Here is a 24,742-nt window from a genome sequence, read left to right on the forward strand (position 1 = left end):
GCTCAGTTTGGGAATAACAATGTGGATCTTTACTTTTTCATTCTTTTCTATTATAACATAAGAACTAAGGCCCATTTTTAAGAGTATTTAGGCATTGCGGTACTCAATATTAAGTACCTAAATCCCTTTTGAAAATAAGACTTAGGCTCCTAAATCAGTTAAGCATTGCTATACTGACCGCAGCAATGCCTAAATACCTTTAAAAATCTGGACCGTAGTAATAGTCTGAAAAGGATCATGTGCTCATATTCATGAAATTCCCATTAATCTTGATCAAAATACTTGTGCACGTAGATGAAAACGTGCCAGCCAAGTCCTTGGTCTTCCTATTCAGTTTTCTCTGCATAGAACTACACCCATCACTATGGCTCTAATGCAATGGGCCAAATTTTGTGTACACATTTGGTGTAAAGCTAAGTAACTCCATTGACGTCAATTGAATTGTTGCAGAGTCACACCAGGATAACAGACAGGGGCGGCTCTAGACATTGTGCTGCTCCAAGCACGGAGGGTCCACTGGTCCTGCTGCTTCGGTGGACCTCCCGCAGGCTAGCCTGCAGATGGTCCGCTAAAGCTGCGGGACCAGCGGACCCTCCGCAGGCAATCCACCGAAGGCACCCTGCCTGTCGCCCTAGCAGTGACCGGCAGAGCACCCCCCGCGGCTTGCCACCCCAGGCATCTGCTTGGAGTGCTGGTTCCTGGAGCCGCCCCCGGTAACAGATCAGAATTTGGTCCACATGGACTTTTGTGTGCTGTAGCTCTGAGAGTTTGATTTATGGCAAGTCTAAAATGGAGCATAATTTGACTTAAAGAAAATTTATAAATATTTTTCCATAGTAAGGAGAGAAAGTTAAAGATGAAATACGGAGGATCTGTGAAAGTTAAATTTGTTTGTGAGATCCCAGAATGTTGAAAAAGTATACAACATTTGTTTTAAAAGTTTATCCATGCTGTAATTTAACAAACTTGAGAAAAGATTTATCTGCTAGACATCCAGAGAATATGAACTGCAGGTTTTCTTTTAATCTGTTGGTGTGAGTAGCATTAGAACTACAAGAACTATGTTTTTTAAAAAAACATTGCTTTGTAAAACCCTAATTTCACTTTTCCAGCAATTTGTTCAAAAAAATTTAAGGAGAACTCTTTCATCTGAACCTTCTCTTATTTCATTTCATCCCAAAGGATAAAGTTTTTGAAAGGTTTCAACAAAATTAATCGACATATTTGAAATAGGGGAGGAAGAAAGTGTGCCTATATTTTAAATAATATTATATTTCACTTGGATAAGTGGCAACAGTCTAATTTTTAAACTTCAGTTTTGCCATGATCTGAGTACCTCATGAGGATAAGTGGTATGTATTTGTGTTTTGGTTTTGGGGTTTTTTGGACATATTTGAGACATAACAGGCTTCAATGAGGGAAAATGCTTACCTGAATTAGGAACTAAGTAACTAAATCTAACATCCTGCTCATACGTAGTATGATAATTTCATAACATAATTTCACTTGGTGACATCTTCTTTCAATTTGTGAACCAAACTTCAGTTTTGGAAATGAAAAGTAATATAAATGAAAATTAAATATTTTTAAAACTTTTTATTACAAATATAAGAATATACATGTACCTAGTGCATTTCTTTTGTTTTCAATAATATATCTAAATGTAGGAGAAGCACTATACTTATTTAAGATAAAATGGATTCAAAACTATATAAAACCAGACATTAAATGTACATTCTCTTGGAAATACAAGTAGTTTTGAACAAATGATTAGGTAACCTTGTCTTCAAGAAACTTATCAGGACATCTTTTTCACCTGAGTACTCTGTGATGATCAATAGAAGAAATTCCTTGTGTCCTGGGGCAGTTCTCCTGCACTTCCATTCTGCCAAGCTTTATCTCTGTTAAACATATAGTCATTGTCCAAGGAAGGCTTTTGGTGCACAGTGCGCCAATACATTTTTTGCTATAATTTAGATAAGATATAAAGTTGAAGCCTTGATCTCTTGTTGTCATTAAAGACTTTTTTTCTCAAAAAGATGGTAATCCCAGGCTCTTGGTTAAATTTCAAGTCAAGTTGTTATGTTCTGCTTTTCCAAATTCCTCCTATAGCTAAATAAATAACATTTGATTTCCCATCCTAAACTGTTGTGTAGTGTTGTGGGTAATATCTTTTATGGGACCTTCTGTTGGTGAAAAAGACAAGCTTTCAAGCTCATAATAATATAATATATATAACATATAGGCTTTACTCACTCACAGTGACTCAGAGGGTTTTGTGTGTGCAAATTCCACCCCTCTGTGCCACCAGGGCCTGCTGCACTCCAATGAGGAGTCACTCCAGGGGTGGACAGATAATATTTACACTCGGGATGGGCAGTTTTAAAATACCTGGAGCTCATTAGGATCCTTGCTGATGGAGGCTGCTTAAAGTATGTACTGAATTAATACAGCTCACTGGAATACTGGCTATGTCTTCGCTATGGCCAACACTGCCCACAGGGACTTGTGCAACTGTGATCTCCCCTGTGTGGGTTGGCCACTACCAGGGCCTCTAGCTTTTTGTGCAAGAAGCTGGGGTAACTCAAGACTAAATCATGATCCTAATCTCTAAAGCACATAGGAGTCTAGATGTTCTATACAAATGTAAAGTGGTATTTTGCAGGCACTAAATGGGGAAGTGTGACCCTTAGAGCCCCTCAATGCCAAGGGTACAGTTTCATGTAACAGCAATACCTATCAAGCCTGACAAACTCACTACACCTAACACATTGGTGTCATGCTAAAGAATGTTGTGTGAGATATCAGATGAAAACCAGTGATACACTGGGAATTTAATATAATTGTGAAATTGTGTATTATCAATATATAAGGAATTATGGGAACTTACTGATATTATGCTTTAAAGTCTGCAACCAAACAAAGGGAGAAACAAGTCTTCTTCAAGACAAGAGAGGACAGTTATCTCCCTATCTCTAATGTAAATTCAGCGTGCTGATGCCAGACACATTAGGCAGTTCATTTGCATCTGAGGTAAATGGGAGGTATAAATTGACATGAGGATGTGAAATCAGCATAGGAATACGCTGGTGTCTGAACTCCAGGGGTTGATGACACAGGCAACAAACTTTGGGAAATGTAAGGAGAAGCAAAATGCAATTTCGGTTAAGTTCAGTGCTCTTTGCATCCATGAATGGTGAATCCTCAGCCATGTGGGTTGTTGATGCTAAGAAATAGCTGTAGGTCAGAAAACTGCTTTAAACAAGGATTGTAGCCTGGTAAGTATTTTAATCGCTAGATAGCATGTTATGTTTTTGTTTAATTTGAAACCGGTTTCGGTTTCTATTATCCTTGCTTATTATCACTTAAATTTCTGTCCTTTATCAATAAACATATTCTTGGTTTTACTGTAAGCTCATCCCAGTGCAATGTGTTAAAGTAAAATGTGAATCCTCAGCTGAGCCAACAGGCTGTTGTGTATCCTGTCTCTTTGGAGACAGCAAACTTGGTAATTTCTGTGAGTGTCGAGAGAGAGGCTGGATACTGCAGTGGAATGCACTTCCGGGGAGTTCAGGGACAAGAGCAGGCAGAGTCCTAGGGAGCCTGTTGGGCTGGCTAACAAACTGGAGTGACAGGGAGCTGTCACTCAGTTTAACACAACTAAAGCTTTTGTGTTAAGGCAGGATGACAAGATCACCCATAGCTCCGGATGCCCTGAGGAAGCGTACAGGAAGACCAAGTGGAATGCTACTGCTCATTAGCAAATTCCACTGGCACATTGCTAGTCTGTGGCCCTGATGGACAAAACATAAGGAAATTCCTATTCTGAGATATTTGTGGAGCTCTTCCATGCACAGCCTTCCTCGTTTGTTGGTGGAGGCAGCCAGCTCTTCATCTATATGGAAATTTTCATTCCTAAAGCAAGGTCTGATGAGATAGGATGTTTGAGTTGATATACAATATTGGGAAAATAACAAATTACTCTTTTGTGTTCAACTGATTACCAAAACCTGGATTACTCACACCACTAATGTCTCTAAATCACCCGATGAATTGCAGATCATGATGAATAAGTTCTCCGATACATGTATCAAGTTTGGCATGGTAATCAGTATCAAGAAAACAGTTGTCATGTCACAGCGCACCAACAGCCCATCTAAAATCTAAGTCAATAATGAAACTCTGGACTGCCTTGTCTTAACATTAACCAGCTGACTTAGCCTTATAGATTCATAGACTCATAGTCTCTAGGACTGGAAGAGACCTCGAGAGGTCATCGAGTCCAGTCCCCTGCCCTCATGGCAGGACCAAATACTGTCTAGACCATCCCTAATAGACATTTATCTAACCTACTCTTAAATATCTCCAGAGATGGAGATTCCACAACTTCCCTAGGCAATCTATTCCAGTGTTTATCTACCCTGACAGTTAGGAACTTTTTCCTAATGTCCAACCTAAATCTCCCTTGCTGCAGTTTAAGCACATTGCTTCTTGTTCTGTCATTGGAGGCTAAGGTGAACAAGTTTTCTCCCTCCTCCTGATTGACACCCTTTTAGATACCTGAAAACTGCTATCATATCCCCTCTCAGTCTTCTCTTTTCCAAACTAAACAAACCCAATTCCTTCAGCCTTCCTTCATAGGTCATGTTCTCAAGACCTTTAATCATTCTTGTTGCTCTTCTCTGGACCCTCTCCAATTTCTCCACATCTTTCTTGAAATGCGGTGCCCAGAACTGGACACAATACTCCAGTTGAGGCCTAACCAGCGCAGAGTAAAGTGGAAGAATGACTTCTCGTGTCTTGTTTACAACACACCTGTTAATGCATCCCAGAATCACGTTTGCTTTTTTTGCAACAGTATCACACTGTTGACTCATATTAAGCTTGGTCCACTATGACCCGTAGATCTCTTTCTGCCATACTCCTTCCTAGACAGTCTCTTCCCATTCTGTATGTGTGAAACTGATTGTTCCTTCCTAAGTGGAGCACTTTGCATTTATCTTTATTGAACTTCATCCTGTTTACCTCAGACCATTTCTCCAATTTGTCCAGATCATTTTGAATTTTGACCCTGTCCTCCAAAGCAGTTGCAATCCCTCCCAGTTTGGTATCATCCGCAAACTTAATAAGCGTACTTTCTATGCCAACATCTAAATCGTTGATGAAGATATTGAACAAAGCCGGTCCCAAAACAGACCCCTGCGGAACCCCACTTGTTATACCTTTCCAGCAGGATTGGGAGCCATTAATAACTACTCTCTGAGTACGGTTATCCAGCCAGTTATGCACCCACCTTACAGTAGCCCCATCTAAATTGTACTTTCCTAGTTTATCTATAAGAATATCATGCGAGACCGTATCAAATGCCTTACTAAAGTCTAGGTATATCACATCCACCGCTTCTCCCTTATCCACAAGGCTCGTTATCCTATCAAGGAATCAGATTAGTTTGACACGATTTGTTCTTTACAAATCCATGCTGGCTATTCCCTATCACCTTACCACCTTCCAAGTGTTTGCAGATTATTTCTTTAATTACCTGCTCCATTATCTTCCCTGGCACAGAAGTTAAACTAACTGGTCTGTAGTTTCCTGGGTTGTTTTTATTTCCCTTTTTATAGATGGGCACTATATTTGCCCTTTTCCAGTCTTCTGGAATCTCCCCCGTCTCCCATGATTTCCCAAAGATAATAGCTAGAGGCTCAGATACCTCCTCTATTAACTCCTTCAGTATTCTAGGATGCATTTCATCAGGCCCTGGTGACTTGCAGGCATCTAACTTTTCTAAGTGATTTTTTACTTGCTCTTTTTTTATTTTATCTTCTAAACCTACCCTCTTCCCGTAAGCATTCACTATATTGGACATTCCTTCAGACTTCTCAGTGAAGACCGAAACAAAGAAGTCATTAAGCATCTCTGCCATTTCCAAGTCTCCCGTTACTGTTTCCCCCTCCTCACTGAGCAGTGGGCCTACCCTGTCCTTGGTCTTCCTCTTGCTTCTAATGTATTGATAAAAAGTCGTCTTGTTTCCCTTTATTCCCATAGCAAGTTTGAGCTCATTTTGTGGCTTTGCCTTTCTAATATTGCCTCTGCATTCCAGTGTTGTTTGCCTATATTCGTCCTTTGTAATCTGACCTAGTTTCCATTTTTTATATGACGCCTTTTTATTTTGTAGGTCACGCAAGATCTCGTGGTTAAGCCAAGATAGTCTTTTGCCACATTTTCTATCTTTCCTAACCATCGGAATAGCTTGCTTTTGGGCCCTTAATAGCGTCCCTTTGAAAAACTGCCAACTCTCCTCAGTTGTTTTTCCCCTCAGTCTTGATTCCCATGAGACCTTACCTATCAGCTCTCTGAGCTTACCAAAATCCACCTTCCTGAAATTCATTATCTCTATTTTGCTGTACTCCCTTCTACCCTTCCTTAGAATTGTAAACTCTATGATTTCATGATCACTTTCACCCAAGCTTCCTTCTGCTTTCAAATTCTCAACGAGTTCCTCCCTATTTGTTAAAATCAAGTCTAGAACAGCTTCCCCCCTAGTAGCTTTTTCAACTTTTTTAAATAAAAAGTTGTCTGCAATGCAGTCCAGGAACTTATTGGATAGTCTGTGCCCCGTGGTGTTATTTTCCCAACATATATCTGGATAGTTGAAGTCCCCCATCACCACCAAATCTTGGGCTTTGGATGATTTTGTTAGTAGTTTGAAAAAAGCCTCATCCACCTCTTCCACCTGATTAAGTGGCCTGTAGTAGACTCCCAGCACGACATCACCCGTGTTTTTTACCCCTTTTAGCCTAACCCAGAGACTCTCAACACTTCCATCTCCTATGTCCATCTCCACCTCAGTCCAAGTGTGTACATTTTTAATATATAAGGCAACATCTCCTCCCTTTTTCCCCTGTCTATCCTTCCTGAGCAAACTATACCCATCCACACCAACATTCCAGTCATGTGTACTATCCCACCAAGTTCCAGTAATGCCAACAATGTCATAGTTGTATTTATTTATTAGCACTTCCAGTTCTTCTTGCTTATTACCCATACTTCTTGCATTTGTATAAAGGCATCTAAGATACTGGTTTGATCTTGCCTCCCAGCTTTGCCCTGACACTCCTTTCTCTCTGCCATTAAAGCCCATGCTCCCTCCTGTTTCCGACCCATCTCCCAGGTCTTGTTCCCCACTTACCTGTGGGGTTTGCTCACCTGTCCCCATCGAACCTAGTTTAAAGCCCTCCTTACTAGGTTAGCCAGTCTGTGCGCAAATAAGGCCTTTCCCCTCCTCGAAAGGTGAAGGCCATCTCTGCCTAGCAGTCCTTCCTCGAATAGCATCCCGTGGTCGAGGAAGCCAAAGCCCTTCTGGCGACACCATCTTCGCAGCCAGGCATTCACCTCCACGATGCATCTGTCTCTGCCCGGGCCCCTACCTTCAACAGGAAGAATCGAAGAGAATACCATCTGCGCTCCAAACTCCTTAACCCGTACTTCTAGAGCCCTGTAGTCACTCTTGATCTGCTCAGTGTCCCACCTCACAGTATCATTTTTGCCCACATGGATGAGTAGCATGGGGTAGTAGTCAGAAGGCTGGATAATCCTTGACAATGCCTCTGTAACATCTTGGATATGGGCCCCTGGCAGGCAGCATACCTCTCGGGATGAACAGTCAGGGTGACAGATGGGTGTCTCCGTCCCCCTCAGCAGAGAGTCTCCAACCACCACTACCCTACCACTACCTCTAGCCTTGATAGAGAACTTGGCGCGAGATTCAGCAAAGCCTCTTTCATCTTTGGCAAACTTACCTCACAGGTCTGGAACAACAAGCTGCTAACCCTGAAGACAAAGGTGTCTGTTTATTAGGCTTGTGTCCTCAGTATTCTCCTTTACAGCTGTGAAAACTGGGTCACATACTCCGAACAGATGTGGAGATTGAATAGCTCCACCTTTGCTGTGTCAGAAAAATCCTGAGAGTCACTTGGGACTAATGGATCACTAACAACAAACTTCTTGAGAGAACCAGCCTACAGTCTCTGAAGACTGTGCTGCACGCTTGCAGGCTTCACTGATGGGGACAAGTGGAGCATATGCTTCAAGATCATTGAAGACTGTGCTCTGTGGTCAGCTCAAGAACTACCTGTGATGCAGAGGAAGGCCAAAGCTGTGATACAGTGGCAAGGTCTCAGGAAATTCAGCATTCCCACTGACAACTGGGAGAACCCTGCCCACAACCGCTCAGTCTGGAGAAGTCCAGTCAGGACTGGTGCAGTCATCACAGAGAACCATCAGAGAGCCCAAGCTGAGGCCCACAGGAGATCCAGGAAACAGTGTGTTCCAGCCTCCATCTCGCAAGTGAACCTCTAGCTACTGTGGGAATGTCTGCTGCTTGTACATTGGGCTCTTCTGCCACACTACTGTCAAGCACCATTGACTGACGGACTTTGTTGTGTTTCCTTTCATCTGTCAAGATGTTGGCTGGTCATACAAGGGAATGCGTAAAGTAATCGTGTATGCACATCAAATGTGTGATCTCTTTTCTTGTGGAAAAAGTTGATATAAGCATACTCAGTGCACTTACTCAAATCTCACATTGCAGAATTTCATGAAGGCACATTATTGTTTTCATTAATGAAGTCTGATTAGTTTTCATTATAAGTGGAAAGCTGTCTTCATCTGTCAAATGGTGTTGCACTTAAGAAAAATGAAACATTTGTGCCACTGTAGAAGGAAAAAAGCTAAATCCCACTTAATGACATTCATTTTTGTGAGTAGAATTTTACCCACATAATCATTAGTATTCAATTCGCTCTTAGACTGATAGCTATTTGGGGCAAGGATTGTCATTTACTATGTCTGTACAGTGTCTAGCTTAGTGGGGCCCTGACCAGCTGACCTCTAGACTCACTTTTCTTGGACAATAACAGCAATGACGAAAGCTTGGAGTTGGATCTCTCAGCAGAACAGCTTTGAGAAACAAAATTTTAAAAGAAAAAAGTTAAATATAGAGTAAGCAGTGTTTGTAGTATAGTTGGTTTATTTGCTTGAGTTTTTGACTTCACAAGATATGAGCAGTTTTCTTGCTAAGTTACACAGAAGACAACTTTGAAGTATAAAAGTAAAGTGCCCACCCTTTAGGAAGCCTTCATAGAAGTGGCTGTGAATGTCAAAGTAATCAGTTTTTTTCGAGGGCTGTCCCAGTGAGCGCTCCACTGCAGGTAATGATGCATCCTGGCGCTGTTGATCAGAGATCTTTGATAGCAGTGCCTTGTCGGGATGCACGTGCTCAGCTGCTGTCTTGCAGCATTGTTAGGGTCTGCCTGAGTGCGCGTGTCCCGCACTGCCCTCAGTTCCTTCTCAACCATCCTCGGCTGAAGACAGGACTCAGGGCATTGCTGAACCTCTTCCCTGGTCACTGAAGGAAATAAGTAGAAAGAAGTAGACTTAGTTAGACAGAAATATCCGTTATCTCCCTTCCTTTAGAATAGTTTGTTAGTTTCAAAAAAAAAATTCCCTCAAGTTCATCTCCTGTTGAGAGACTCTCCCCAGGCAATCATACTTCAATGATGCTGGGGTCCCCAGTCTTTAAGAAATGCGATTCTTGTAAGGAGCCTATTCCGTGATCTGACGGACACTTACACTGTGTGAAGTGCCTCGATGAGAGACACGTCCCTGCAGAGTGTATTCATTGTACCAGCCTGAAAACCAGGGCTCGTTGTGACAGGGACTTGTGGCTAAAAATGCTCCTGATGGAGAAATCTCTGCAGCAACCTTTGGAGATGGGCACAAGTAAACCCTCTCCCTCAAGCTCCCCTGCCAAGTCAGAACCAATTGGGAGTGCGGCTTCACCCACTTGAGCAAAGAGGCAGGAAGCCCCAATGTCTCTGCACAGAGACTTTCAAAAGGGTAAAGAGTCTCCTGTGAGATCTTTCTGGTGCTGACAGCGCCAAAAGCAGGCACCTCCAACCACCCCAGCACCTCAGTCACAGGTGATGCAGGGCGCAACAGCGGGAAGCTCTCCCTGGCACTGGTCCCGTTGGCACCAAAGATAGAGCTGGTACTGGCAGTGCATTCCACCCTTGTCGGCACTGAGCCTGCCCAACGCCCCCACAGCAGATGTGGACCCATGGAGGGTGCCTATAAACAGCCTGTCACACCCGCAAAAGCAAAAACAGTGGTATCCTTGGTCGGTTCTTGCTACCACTCCTTCTTGCGGCCCTTCCACCAGACCGCAAATCTGCTCTGCGCCTCTGTCTCCAGCTCTATCTACATATAGAGCTCCTGAACTCCCTCCTGAAGGGGTGGGCTCTAAACCTTTCCCTGACTCACCGGCTCCTAACTCTCCATCAGCTGCAGAGGGAGACCTCCTGCTTGACACAAAATGTGGATGACTTTAAGCAATTCCAGGAACTTTTCAAGACGGTGGCGGTCAGCCAGGACATTCCTTTGGAAGAAGTCCAGGAGACACAACACAGACTCTTCAAAATCGTCCAACTCTCTGCACCCTCAAAGATCGTGCTGTCCATAAACGAAGCCCTCCTAGAACCAGCTGACACTTTCTGGAAGACTCCTGCCTCCATACCACCAACATGCAAAAAGGCTGAACGAAAATATTATGTTCCCACTAAAGATGTAGATTTCTTATTTTCCCACCCACAACCAAATTCTCTTGTAGTGGATGCAGCGACACATGGGACAAAACAGCCACAATACTGCCCCACCCTGGAAGACAAGAATCTCAAATGGCTTGACCTCCTGGGCTGCAAGGTTTTATACTTCCTCCACTTTGCAATTCAGAATTGCAGATTACTCCACCTTCCTCGCAAGCTATGACTTCGACAACTACAACAAGCTCTTTGATTTTACCTTCTATATCCCAGAGGACAGGAGAGCGGACTTTAAGTCAGTTCTTGTTGAGGGTCAGTTGGTGTCCAGGACAGTGCTAAAAGCATCCCTGGACATGGCGGACACAGCAGCCCACACTACTGTGACTGAGGTGGTCATGCTCAGGTCTTCCTGACTTTCTGCATCTGGTGTCACCAAAGAGCTGAAGACCAAAGTGGAGGACCTTCCCTTTGTCAAAAGATAAACTTTCTCTAAAAAAAAACAATCAAATTCTTCACACTATGAAAGACTCTAGAGCCGCCCTGCGCACACTGGGCATATACCCATCCCTCCCCAGGGGGCAACAGTATCAACCTTATCAGAGGCATGGCGCACAACATCACTGACCCCAGCCCAGACCATTTGATACTGGGAGGAACCGCAACAGACCTCCTAGGTGCAGACAAAACCATGCACAATCAGCTACCTCCCACCCATCGGGAAACAAACAACAATTTTGAAGTGTTGGTCGGGGGTCTGCACAACCACCCCTTGACTCTGCTGCCTATTTGCCCATTCGGCCACCGCCTCCAGGCTTTCCACCGTGTCTGAAAAAAGATCACACAGGGCCACGGGGTCCTGGAAATAGTTCAGTTAGGTTACTCCATCTCTTTTATTTCCTGCCTGTCCACCCTTCCCTGTCCCCCTTCAGGAACCCTTCTCACAAGCACCTACTTTTCATACAAGTGACTCATTTTCTGCAACTAGGTGTAGTGGAACCTGTACAACACCACATCAGGGTAAAGGGTTCTATTTCCCTACTTTCTGACCCAAAAGAAAGGTGAGGGAAGGAGACCTATATTAGACCTACACTGACTGAACAAATTTGTGCATGTACAGAAATTCAAGATGGTCACATTGGGCACAATAATACCCACACTGGAACAAGGGGACTGGTTCACAGCCCTTGACCTACAAGATGCCTATTTTCACATATCCGTTCATCCAGCACACTCGAACACAACTACTTTCAATACAGAGTACTTCCATTCGAACTCTCCACAGCACCGAGAGTATTCTCCAAGACCCTAGCTGTAGTCGTGGCCCACCTCCGCAAGCACAAGACTATACTTTCCCCCTACCTAGATGACTGCCTTATCAAGGTTGGCTCATATGATAAGACATTAAAAGTGACGCATTTTACCATCTCCCTCTTCCACAGTCTAGGCCTGCAAATAAAACTTCCAAAAATCTACCTCGATACCCCCACAGCAGATCAAGTTCATCGGAGCTCACCTGGATTCAGTTCGAACCAAAGACTCACTTCAACACAACAGATTCCTCACTATTACACATCTCATATGCACGCTCTCTGTTCTCCCCAGAATACAGGCAAGAACATGCCTTCAGCTTCTTGGTCACATGGCAGCCACCACCTTCATGGTCAGAGAGCTCATATGTAGTCTGGCTTATCTCCAGGTTTGGCTCAACTCCAACTACAAACTCAGCACACACAGCTTCTGCATGATGCTAACTCCTCCAGCGAATGTATTGGCCTCCCTGCAATGGTGGACAAAACCAGATAACTTATGCACAGGTGTCCCATTTCATCAACACTCCTCAGTGCTCATGCTGACCATGGACGCTTCCTTGATAGGGTGGGGGTGCAACTAGAGGAACAAATGACACGGGGCTGCTGGTTAAACCTGGTGTGCTGGAGACCTGCTCAAAGATCTGTGTCTTGGGAGAAAATAAACAGCATGGGAAATGTGAACTTCCTCAGCCTGACTTACTTATGTGACCCATCTTCCTCACTCCTGGTTAATTCAGGTGGGCAGGCTAGGGGAGCAGTTTCAGGTCATTACTATTTCCTCCCAAGTATCCTGACCTGCCCAGGCTCCCAATAGCCAGCAGGTCTCCAGCAGACCAGGTGTAACCCCAAACGAATGGCCATTCCCCAAGATTTTAAATACCTTGACCTTAGCGTTTCCAGCAAGGCAGAAGCAGGTGGTATATCAGGTTGATAATATGCATATGAAAGTTTAAAATACTCATTTAAAACAGATTTAATGATGACTGCAATTATTCCCAAGGAACCATTAATACTATTGTCAGTAATCTAGGTACTGAGAAGTTAAATATCTGATTGTTAGATTCCCCACTTGTATCATAAATGTACCATTGAAGTATATTTTTACACCATCGTGTTAATAGGTCATATATTAAACAATCCTCAGTTGGGCAGTGAAATAACAGACTATAATAGCTTTGAAGGAGCTTTAATAGCCTAGTGTATTAGTAAAACACAAATGAAAGAGTCCTTAACATAGGTTTTAAAATGTTTCAAAAAATATGTTGTTAATTTATTTTGTCAGTTATCTGCGTAGTGGTGTGAAGGACTATTGATCCATTAGGATTGTGGGGCCCAGCAGTCCTGCAATAGGGAATGTCAATATTTCAAACAGAAATTTTGTTTGTACACTTGAAGCAGTTTGTTAGATGAACCCAGTACTGTAGTGTGTTAATTACAGAGAATTTTTTGCAGAAACTGAACTTATGATTGAAATCAATATTTTTGCAATTATAGTTTCTAAAAATACAAAATTAAAGTGGCCACCTATCGACTTTGTTTGACCACGACAAATGTTTAACAATCAATAGGTAGCAAATGTGTTTTGCAGATTAATTATTTGGTCATCTAACAACTGTGACTCTCAATAAGTTAAGCACTAGCAACTCTTTCACTAAAGGCAGTACAACGTACTGTATGTCTCAGAAGTATACTTCTACTGTTACTACTGTCCCAATTCAGGGCAACTGCACTTAATCCTGCTCTATGATACAGCAAAAGCACCCACTTGCATGGTTCTCCTGGCTGTCCCCTCTCTTGCGTATCTCTCCTTTTGGACAAGGGTATTTCAAGGTTGAACAGCTCCCTGTCTTCACTGTGGTGTTCCCAGCAGAAGATAGGCTGCCTAAACATATGTTTTCTCTTCCTCTTTTCTTGCTTTCTCTTCAGAGACTAATAACAGGGTGATGGGCACCAGTTGTAAATTACCATGCAGCGGTTGTCAGGACCCCAACTTCCATCTCCGAGATATATGTCTCTGTGCACCCCAGGGCAGGACCTATCCCCTGCTGACCTGCAACTTCCTGGCTGGGAAGGCCTCCCTGTTACAAGTTGAAACATCCCTGTTCCCTAGGGAGAGGATCCCAGGACAGGAGCTGACTCTATCCAGTCCTTCCCGCAGGGACTGCCTTGAGCCCCAGGGCTACAGGCTACTGGTTACAACCATCCCTGCTGCTACCGAAGAATTAAAGAGACTCTCATATTTCCCCAGCAGCACCTGTGACTTTACCCTCCCCTCTGGGGATTTGAGCACAAGATTCCTTCCTGCTGCTAACAAATCCTGGGACAGATTCTGCCATATCAAAAAAATCATTCCCCAGTGGAAACGGTGCAAAATTGTGTGCCACCACTGCAACAGGTATTTCAGCCTGCAAATCCCCAGTTTCCATGTGTACCTTGGCTAAAGGTGCAAGAACTTTGTAACCTCCACTAATTCTAATTCTGCCATTTTTCCTGGTAACAAATCCGTCTCCTGGATCAGCTCCCTCCTGACCACAGAGATCTCTGCACCAGTATCCCTTAAACCTTGGAGCACTCTGCCATTCAGCTTAACAGCATGCATGTGCTCACTGTTTGGTTGTGTAGAAGCAACCTTTACAAATCCTGTGTGGTAAGAAGCAGTACCCTGAGATACCCTGCAGCTTCATGTGTTACCTGGTGCCTTTTCCCACTCAGCCAAGGACGTTATTCCTCAGGTGCTCAGTGGACTTACTGATAGCACCTTTTGGACTCCTCTGCTTGTACAGCAGACTTGGGATGAGTCATTGAGGAATGGAGAGGTGAACTCCCAGCCTCCTCCTGATTCTGCTTTCCACCAACCCCGTACCCCTCTGCCAGTGGTTTGTTTAATTGCAGTTTGTGATTTCTCGAGAGTCTGCAAACTCAGCTAGTTCACCCACTGTACCCACCTTTTTGCCCCACAGATACTGTTTTACATCATCACTGTTCCTGAGTAACTAAATCACACATTTCTTCCAAGCTTGTAATACTTTTTCCTCACCCACTTGTCTAATAAATCACTAATTTCATTTACATAAGTCACATTACTCAATCCAGATCCTCTCTTAAGACTACTGGATTTTACCCTGTAGGTTTCAGGTGTAATCTGGAACTGTTTCAAAACCAGTTCCTTAAATTTACCATAGTTTGAAGCATCAGCAATAGGCATCTTATAGAATATGTCCAGAGCTCTCCCAGTCAATTTTGTAACCAAAGTGGTCATCTTTTGATCTTCAGGAATCGTGTGGAGAGTGCACAGTCTCTCACAGGTGATGAAATATTTGGCAATGTCACTGGATTCATCATACTGTAGGCATAATTGCTCCCACTGATGGATGTTTGGGAAAGTGGAGCCAGCTGCTGAAGGGTTCTGTCTTTTCCACTCCATTACGGCCAGTTCATGCTTCTGGGTCTCAATTTGGGCCATATATTTTTCTGTCTTTTAACTCCAGGACTAGCTGCCTCTCTCTTTCCTTCTCCTCCTGAGCATCTTGCTTCTCCCTTTCCTTCTTCTCCTGGGCAGCTTTCTGTGCCTCAATTTCTTTGGCTTTTAAGTCCATGGCTCTTTTGTGAGTAGCTTCCTCCCTGGTTGCCTCTGCTTCTTAGAGCCTCATTTGTAACTCACAGTCCTTTGCCTTCTCCTGTGCTTCCAGTCTGGCCAGCTCTAGTTTTGTAGCTGCCTTACTGGTAGTCATTTTCCCGCTTTCTTGTGGTTATTTCCCTCACCTGAAATAAACGAACAGAAAATAACAAACCAGTAACCACTTTGTCTGTTCTCCAGCCACCACACGCAGAACTCACTTAAAATCACTAGCAGTGTCTCAAAGCAATCAGCTGTGCACAGATCCTGTTTGACTATGCCACTGTGATGGGTTCGGTCACAGAGTCCCCCTGGGGACTGTTACCTGATGTGCTGAACTACCTCTGAGCCTGTTTTCCCTGTCAGCTTAGGACTCCATCCCCCTGCATTGTTGAGCCAGACATGCTAGTCTGCTGCAGCACAGACCCAGGTCTGGTCCATGCCTCTAAAGCTGCAGACTTTTTAATCAAAAACTGCTTAGCAAGTCACCTATCTTCAGCACCCAGACACCCAGTTCCCAATGGAATCCAAACCCCAAATAACTCTGTTTTATTCTGTATAAAGCTTATACAGGGTAAACTCGTAAATTATCCACCTTCTATAACACTGATAGCGAGATATGCAAAGCTGTTTGCTCCTCCAGGTATTAATCACTTACTCTGGGTTTACTAATGAACAAAAGTGATTTTATTAAGTATAAAAAGTAGGATTTAAGTGGTTTCAAGTATTAACAGACAGAACAAAGTAAGTTACCAAGCAAAATAAAACAAAACACGCATGTCTCAGCCTACTACATTTAAGAAACTGAATAGGTAAATCTCATCCTCAGAGATGTTCCAATAAGCTTCTTTCACAGACTAGACTCCTTCTTAGTTTGGCCCAATCCTATCTCCTGGTACAGTTCTTGTTAGTTCCAGCTCAGGTGGTAACTAGGGGATTTCTCACAACTGGCAGTCCTCTTTGTTCTGTTCCACCCTCATTTATATCTTTTGCACAAGGTGGGAATCCTTTCTCTCTCTCTGGATTCCCACTCTTCCTTCTAAATGGAAAAGCACTAGGTTTAAGATGGATTCCAGTATCATATGACATGTTCACATGTCCTATGAGACTTCATTACTCACTGCCTGGCACCCGCGAATACAGGAAGGCTTACAAGTAAACAGAGCCATTTACAACCAATTGTCCTAGTTTAACGGGAGTCATCAAGATTCCAAGCCACCATCAATGACCCACACTTTGCATAGTTGCAATAGGACTTCAGAGTAATACTTCATATTTCTAGCTTCAGATACAAGAATGATGTATTCATACAAATAGGATGAACACACTCAGTAATTTATAAGCTTTGTAATGATACCTTACAAGAGACCTTTTGCATAAAGCATATTACAGTTACATTATATTTAAACTCATAAGCATATTTCCATAAATATATGGAGTGCAACATCATACATATCATCCTACAACAACATAAACTTTATTTGTAATACACTGGACCCCAAAGGTATTAAATCCAATTCAATAAGGCTATATTTATTCAATCACATTTGTCATAATTCCATAAGATTTGTCGAGGATATGGCAGGCTGTTGTCAGTCACACGTATGTATTGGCATACATTAAAATTATTCTCGAGGACTGTCATGACTGGGGCTTGGTCAGTCATGACTAGTGGTTGGAGCAGTGGAAGTCAGGCCTAGTAGTCTTGCAGTGGTGATCAGAGGCCAGAAACCCTGCCAAATCAGAAACTGGGAGTCAGAGCTGGAGGCGGGAGTCAAGCCGGGGTCAAAGCTGGAGTCAGGGTCAGAAGTCAAACTAGGGGTCAGAGTTAGAGTTGGAGACCAGGGGCAGGGATCAAACAAGGCAGGTCAGGAAAGCAGTGCTCGGGAGTCAGACAAGAAGCCTGGGTTCAACGTTGCAGCCAGCCAGATATTCACCCAGTTGCACAGACAACTTCGAGTGCTGCTTTCTGGCTTAAATAGTGCAGCCAGACCAATTGGTGGGGCTGGGCACTTCTCCAATCAGCACACCTGTGGCTTCTCTGGTGGGGCACTAGAACTCAGCACATTAGTTACTAGCAAGTCGCTGGAAGGTGACTGGGATGTGAAGGTTGTCTGGAAGCCTGTGGTTCAAGATCTGTGGATCCTCACAAGGACTATCTGTCAAAATGCATGTAGGTGTTAGGAGCAACAGAGAGCTTAATGGATATACATATACTTCTGCAGCCGCAGTCCTGTCACTCCACAGTGCTATTCATAGGGCAACAAGTGAGGGAGGATGTGGGGAGAAAAGTGAAGAGGTTCAACTCTACCAACCTATGAATTTTGTACATGTATATGCTATGCTATAACAACACTCATGTATCTGCCTATATATTCACCTACATGCTGACATCTGTGTTCAGTAAACTGCTAACATTGCTTTTGATTTGGAAGCATAAATTGTCATTGGAGTCTTGCTTATCAAAAAAAAATGTGCATCAGTGATGTAGTTTTTAATTTAATAAAATAATACTCTGGTGTTTTAATAATAATACATTGTATTTACAGGGAATCTTTCATCCAAAAATCTCAAAAAGCACTTTTCAATTTAACCTCCAACACCTGTGTGTGTTTTGGTGCGAAGGATGGTGGGAAATAATATTTCAACTCATAAGATTACAGCATAAAGAGACCTAGAGTGTTTGGCTGATTTACCCTGATGATGTAGCCCAGTGGGAGGGGTATCACTATTGAGGCTGTCCTGATGTAATGCTTATAAACTTGAAGGTCAGAAGGGACTGTCATGATGATCTAGTCTGACCTCCTGCCTATTACAGGCCACAGAATCTCTCTCATCCAGTCCTGTAATAGACCTCTGGTATATGAGAAATAAATTTTAAAGTACCTGCCAAAGGAATCAGAGTTCAAGTTGGACTTTTAAGATTTGGAATTTCCTGTTTGGGTTATTAATCTGAATGTTGCAATAGTAGTAGTTATTTAAATGGAATTTTATGAGTTCCTTGGAATTTTCATTAGAAAGCTTTGTCTCCATTATACATTAAGTAAGTAATCCATAAAGTGGATGAAGGTAAATCAGACAAGGGTCCCTTATTTAGGAATAAGAGTATCCACATGTGGGGTTATTCTGGAATAGTTATGCAGGTTAAATTCACACCTACCTTAATTCAAACTAACTTGCAAGTGCAGAGAGGCCCAAAGTGCCTGATCTGGAGAGGTGTTGAGTATCTGCAATGCATCTTGAATTCAGGGAGTTGCAGGTGCAGTTGCCAGCTCAGCATTTCTCAGGATCACATGCTTAGCTCTTAATAGATCATTCACACCATTCTGTTTGTCACCTTAATCCTCCATCTTTCAGTAGACTTATCTATATGCTAGCATAGTAAAAATAAATAAATATACTCTCTCTTGGTTGTCTGTTTATGCCAGCCATTAATCTCTGGCCTTTTTAGTGGAGCTTCCATGTGGTTATATTTATGGACAATCTCTATTTGTCTCTTTACACATTTAAGAGCTACAATTAATGCACTTTAAACATGTACTCCAGTATTAATTGTCCTGGCAGTAAAGGAGTAGAATTAGCCATGCTTTGCTATAGGATCTATCAAAACAAATGAATTCTCTTCTATTTCCATGGGATAAGGTATGCTATATTCAGAGCTGGAATGAAAGTGATTTATAACTAAGAATAGTGTGCAATTTGAGAATATGAACAAGAGAAGTTATTTTGGGACATGGCTCTGAACAAATACAATGAACTAAATTCATCTCTCTCTCTGTAACTCCATCCATGTCAGTCCAAGCCGAACACTTTCTCATGAAAACTGGTGTGAACAAGACCTATACATAGAGGAAGCATGATATTGTCATCTAATAAATTGGAGCCTTTTGTTAGATTTGAACAAAATCTGCTGCATCCTGAGACTAAAGGATTATAAATAACTTGGGCCCTGATCCTGCAATGAATTGTGTGTAGACAGAGTCCTGGAGCTCATTGCAGGATTTGTATCTCAATCAGGAACTCTGTGACTGCAACTGATTACTTGTTTTGAACTGTTTTACAGCTGTAAAAATGCTTGGTTTGTACACTTGAAGCAGTTTCTTATGTTAGATGAACACAGTATTGTAATGTGTTAATTACAGAGAATTTCCCCTCCCACTTCACCTAAAATGCCCATGATTAGGGGCTAATGCCATTTGTTTTTTCAAAATCTTTAAAAACAAGCCATAAAAATGCACAGCTGAAGTTTTAATCTATATAAGAACAATCGACTTTTCAACATCTTAAAAACGGTTTGTAGAAACACTGTTAAAATATATATTGTCAGTCTTTTAGATTATATTTGGTCTGATGATGTCATTAGGTAGGCTATCTTCCCTCTGGAATCAAGTTGCAAACACCGTCCTGAACAGTAATTAGAGCTAAGCAGCAATTACAGCACGTATGATTTGTTCAGACTTATCACTTGCCTGCCGTCTCCTCACACCAAACATCACAAAAGCACCCCGGTGAAATGAAGGAATTATTTATCTCTAAATCTGGTTCCACATATTATGCTGAAGTGGTCACAGGCTATGATCTTGCACACTAAGGTAAGCATTACTCTGTTTTTAGCACGTACAGGGGTTTTCCCCCCACTGTGAGTATAAATATAACACATCGGAAATTAATTTACGATAAAGTGAAGAAGTATTTAGTTAAAATAGCTGTCTTTTGTTGTTTTTTGGAAGGTGGTGGGTTTGTTTATTGGTTAATCCAATCTTTTCCTGAAAAATGTCCCTACAAATACAGTAAATATACAAGGGAAAATGTAATCCCTGATATAACTCCATTGACATCAATGAAATCATAAATGCTGGTCCATATAACCCTTTTGTGAAGTATCAAAGCAAGTTTTGCCTTTTTTCCCCTTCTGTGTTAAAGAAAGTTGCTAACTTAGTTGTTGTGTAGCCTAATAGTCCTGTGTATGGTTTGCTGTCATTCTTGTTCCAGTGATTTTATCACGTTACAACCAGCACTTGTTAAAAGTTGGAACAATTATTAGAAGCTTTCTGTGTCTCCACACACTCCTGCTGATCCCTCTCAAAGCATTGGGGTAGGAGAAGGAGCTGTGATAGCTCACAGTTGATGTGGGGGGATTTGGCTAGTCGTACAGTGTGTTGAGAGAATGTTCCCAAACACTGAGAGAAGGAAGAGTAATAACATAGGGAGGAGAGGGGATGCAGAAGATGGGGAAAGGAGTAGCAGTGAGAGGAGGAAGATTAGAGCAATAATAATTTTTTGTTTCTACAGTGACTTATCTGAGGACCTCAGAGCACTTTACAGACTTAATAAGTTAAGTCTCTGAATACTACTGTGAGGTGAGTATTTTGAACCCCATTTAACAGATAGGAAAACTGAGATTAAGGGCCTCATCGTTGGCCACACAGTATGTGTCAGAGCCAGAACAGAATCTAGTCATCCTGACTCCCAAGTCTTGCACTTTACTCACAAAGTTATTTGGGCTGCATTATCATCAGTACACAGCTCATACTCGACTCAACGTCTTTACATTTCAGATTCGACTCATTCTCCTACCACCTGAATGGGGTAGGGATCTGGAAAAAAGTAACTGACTGTAATTCATCTCAGATAAGATGTAGCAATGGCTTTGACATTGCTTGTAAATACTGACCTCACAATAGTCCTCCATGTTTTTTTTTTTACCTCCAGGCTAAAATACTCTACTGTACTCAGATCTATACTTGATGTGTCCCTGGAAATGCCAGTAAGTGCAGAATGTGGGTGCTGCTCTCCTGAGTGGGGCAAGGTGCTGCGAAAGCATAACACTTGGGTTAAACTCAGCTTGGAAGCAATTCCTGTCCACAGCCAGTTTAAGGCTCCCAGCTGCAAAATATTTTCCCTTTGAAAGTTTGTCAGAGCCTGAACCTTAAAAACTTTTTCAACACAGTAAAGGATACTTTCATTTGGTTTGCATTGACACCCCTTTATCCAGCCTCCAAAAGACTGCTTATGCCTTGAGTAAAACACCTCTTTTGTAAGAAAGAACCTATCTGGAGAGCTTGTCAGAATTTTTTTTCAGAAAAAAAATTGACTTTCCATTGAAAAAATTAGTTTTCAGTTTTCAGATTTTTGGCTTTTCTGACAAAAATTGAAGAATTTTTTTTATCAGAAATACGTTCTGTGTAAATAGTCATTTAGTTGAAAAAACAGTTCTCTGTGCCAAGCTGCCACAAAGATTATTTTTCTAAAAGATACTCAAATACTAGGGTGATGGGTGCCAGTATAAGAACCTAGATAGAGGGAAAAGTGAAGTGTTTTGTGAAGTCCGCAGCCAGGTGGCCACACTACTCTGAGATGATTAAATATACAAAAGGTAAGGGGAAAATATCAAATTCATAGGTCTGTGGCTGAATCCCAAAGGGTTTGGAAGTTCTGTCTAATTCGGATAAGCCTCAAAGTTCTTTTAGATAAAACTAACTCTGTCTTCAGAGAAGTGGCTAGTGTGATGTATGAGGAGTTGCTTGGTCGTGAATATGCATCTGGAGCCAAAATGTATTTCAGCACACTTTTGGTAGAGATAAGGTTGAGTTTAACTCCAAGTCCTCCTCTATAGTCATTAATACCAGCCGCTAGCCTCAGTTAAAAGCAGCATTGCTGTGTCTTCACTGCTATTTGAACTTGGGTTAGGTAACTGGAGTTAAGAACACTCCTTCTATTTGCAGTGAAGGTGTACCCTCAGATGGGCTGGCTGGCCAACTGGGGGCTTGGCTACACTGGAAAGTTGCAGCGCTGTAAACCCACCACCAGCGCTGCAACTTGCTCACCGTCCACACTTGCAGAGCACATACAGTGCTGCATCTCCCTGGCTGCAGCGCTAGCTGTACACCTGCTCTGCCTCAGGTATAACGAGTGCAGCGCTGGTGATGCAGCGCTGCTCCACAAGTGTGGCCACCAAAAGCGCTGTAATTGGCCTCCAGAGGTATTAGGAGGAATCCCAGAATGCTTGTTCAGCCACTCTGCTCATCAGTTCACACTCTGCTGCCCTGCCCTCAGGTGACTCGCCCTTTAAATGCCCCAGGAATTTTAAAAATCCCGTTCCTGTTTGCTCAGCCAGGTGTGGAGTGCAATCAATCAGTGAATCTTTCCAGGTGACCATTCCTCCATGCGCCAAACGAGCCCCAGCACGGAGCAATGGCGAGTTGCTGGACCTCATCAGTGTTTTTGGTGAGGAAGCTGTGCAGTCACAGCTGCTCTCCAGCCGTAGGAATTACGATACCTGTGAGCAGATCTCAAGGGCCATGATGGAAAGGGGCCATGACCGGGACACGGTGCAGTGCAGGGTTAAAGTGAAGGAGCTGCGGAGTGCCTGTTGCAAAGCCCGTGAGGGAAACCGCCGCTCAGGTGCTGCCCCCACGTCCTGCCGTTTTTACAGAGAGCTGGACGTGATACTTGGAGGTGACCCCACTGCCAATCCGACGACCACGGTGGACAGTTCAGAGCGGGGAGAGGAGGGAGAGGTGGAGGTGGGGGAGGAAACAGAGAGTGAGGGTACTGGGGTGGGGGGAGACACCCCGGAGTCCCAGGAGGCATGCAGCCAGGAGCTCTTCTCAAGCCAGGAGGAAGGTAGCCAGTCGCAGCAGCTGGAACTCTGTGAAGAGGAAGCAAAGGAGCGTGTTCCCGGTAAGCAGCTTTTATTTTCAGGATGGAAATGTTTTGGGAGAAGAGGGGGGGTGTTGGGGCTGCATGCATGCCTGCCTAGATGTGGAATAGCCCATTGATGTGGTGTATCACGTCACGGTAATCGGCCTCGGTAATCTCTTCAGAAGTTTCTGCCAGAGCATGGGCAATGTGCTTGCGCAAGTTTATAGGGAGAGCCACTGTGGTCCTTGTCCCAGTCAGGCTAACGCGTCCACGCCACTGTGCTGCGAGGGGTGGGGGGACCATTGCTGCACACAGGCAAGCTGCATAGGGGCCAGGGCGGAATCCGCATTGCTGTAGAAGACCCTCCCGCTCTTCCCAGGTGACCCGCAGCAGAGAGAGATCCTCCAGGATTAACTCCTGTTGAAAATGTAGGGATAGTGTTCAGTCTAGGAGCATGAGCTTTCGTGGGTGAATACTCACTTCGTCAGATGCATGTAGTGGAAATTTCCAGGGGCAGGTATATATAAGCAAGCAAGCTAGAGATAACGAGGTTAGTTCAATCAGGGAGGATGAGGCCCTGTTCTAGCAGTTGAGGTGTGAAAACCAAGGGAGGAGAAACTGGTTTTGTCGTTGGCAAGCCATTCACAGTCTCTGTTTAATCCTGAGCTGATGGTGTCAAATTTGCAGATGAACTGAAGCTTGGCAGTTTCTCTTTGAAGTCTGGTCCTGAAGTTTTTCTGCTGCAGGATGGCCACCTTAAGGTCTGCTATAGTGTGGCCAGGGAGGTGGAAGTGTTCTCCTGCAGGTTTTTGTATATTGCCATTCCTAATATCGGATTTGTGTCCATTTATCCTTTTCCGTAGAGACTGTCCAGTCTGGCCGATGTACATAGCAGAGGGGCATTGCTGGCATATGATGGCATATATTACATTGGTGGACGTGCAGGTGAATGAACCAGTGATGGTGTGGCTGATCTGGTTAGGTCCTGTGATGGTGTCGCTGGTGTAGATATGTGGGCAGAGTTGGCATCGAGGTTTGTTTCATGGATTGGTCCCTGAGCTAGAGTTACTATGGTGCGGTGTGCAGTTACTGGTGAGAATGTGTTTCAGGTTGGCAGGTTGTCTGTGGGCGAGGACTGGCGTGCCACCCAAGGCCTGTGAAAGTGTGGGATCATTGTCCAGCATGGGTTGTAGATCCCTGATGATGCGTTGGAGGGGTTTTAGCTGGGGACTGTATGTGATGGCCAGTGGAGTCCTGTTGGTTTCCTGCTTGGGTTTGTCTTGCAGTAGGAGGCTTCTGGGTACACGTCTGGCTCTGTTGATCCGTTTCCTTATTTCCTCGTGCGAGTATTGTAGTTTTGAGAATGCTTGGTGGAGATTTTGTAGGTGTTGGTCTCTGTCTGAGGGGTTAGAACAGATGCGGTTGTACCTCAGCGCTTGGCTGTAGACAATGGATCGTGTGATGTGCCCGGGATGGAAGCTGGAGACATGAAGGTAGGCATAGCGGTCGGTAGGTTTTCGGTATAGGGTGGTGTTAATGTGACCATCACTTATTTGCACCGTGGTGTCTAGGAA

The 24,742-nt window shown here is 43.4% G+C and overlaps 1 protein-coding gene across 3 annotated transcripts in view; it reads left to right on the top strand.

Annotated features, from left to right (window-relative positions):
- Positions 1 to 24,742, top strand: part of ZNF385B (zinc finger protein 385B) — a 240,067-nt gene that overhangs the window by 109,400 nt on the left and 105,925 nt on the right. Inside the window, exons 1-2 of one of the 3 annotated variants that reach the window (XM_030580938.1) lie at positions 19,999 to 20,116; positions 20,817 to 20,884. The exons of 1 other annotated variant lie outside the window; for it this stretch is intronic. The gene's annotated coding sequence lies outside the window, so the exon portion shown is untranslated. Of the gene's footprint in view, positions 1 to 19,998; positions 20,117 to 20,816; positions 20,885 to 24,742 lie in introns of those variants that run through there. One more of the 3 variants, XM_030580940.1, reaches the window with a different exon arrangement.

This window comes from Gopherus evgoodei, chromosome 11 (assembly GCF_007399415.2).
Source record: "Gopherus evgoodei ecotype Sinaloan lineage chromosome 11, rGopEvg1_v1.p, whole genome shotgun sequence".
Lineage (NCBI taxonomy): Eukaryota > Metazoa > Chordata > Testudines > Testudinidae > Gopherus > Gopherus evgoodei.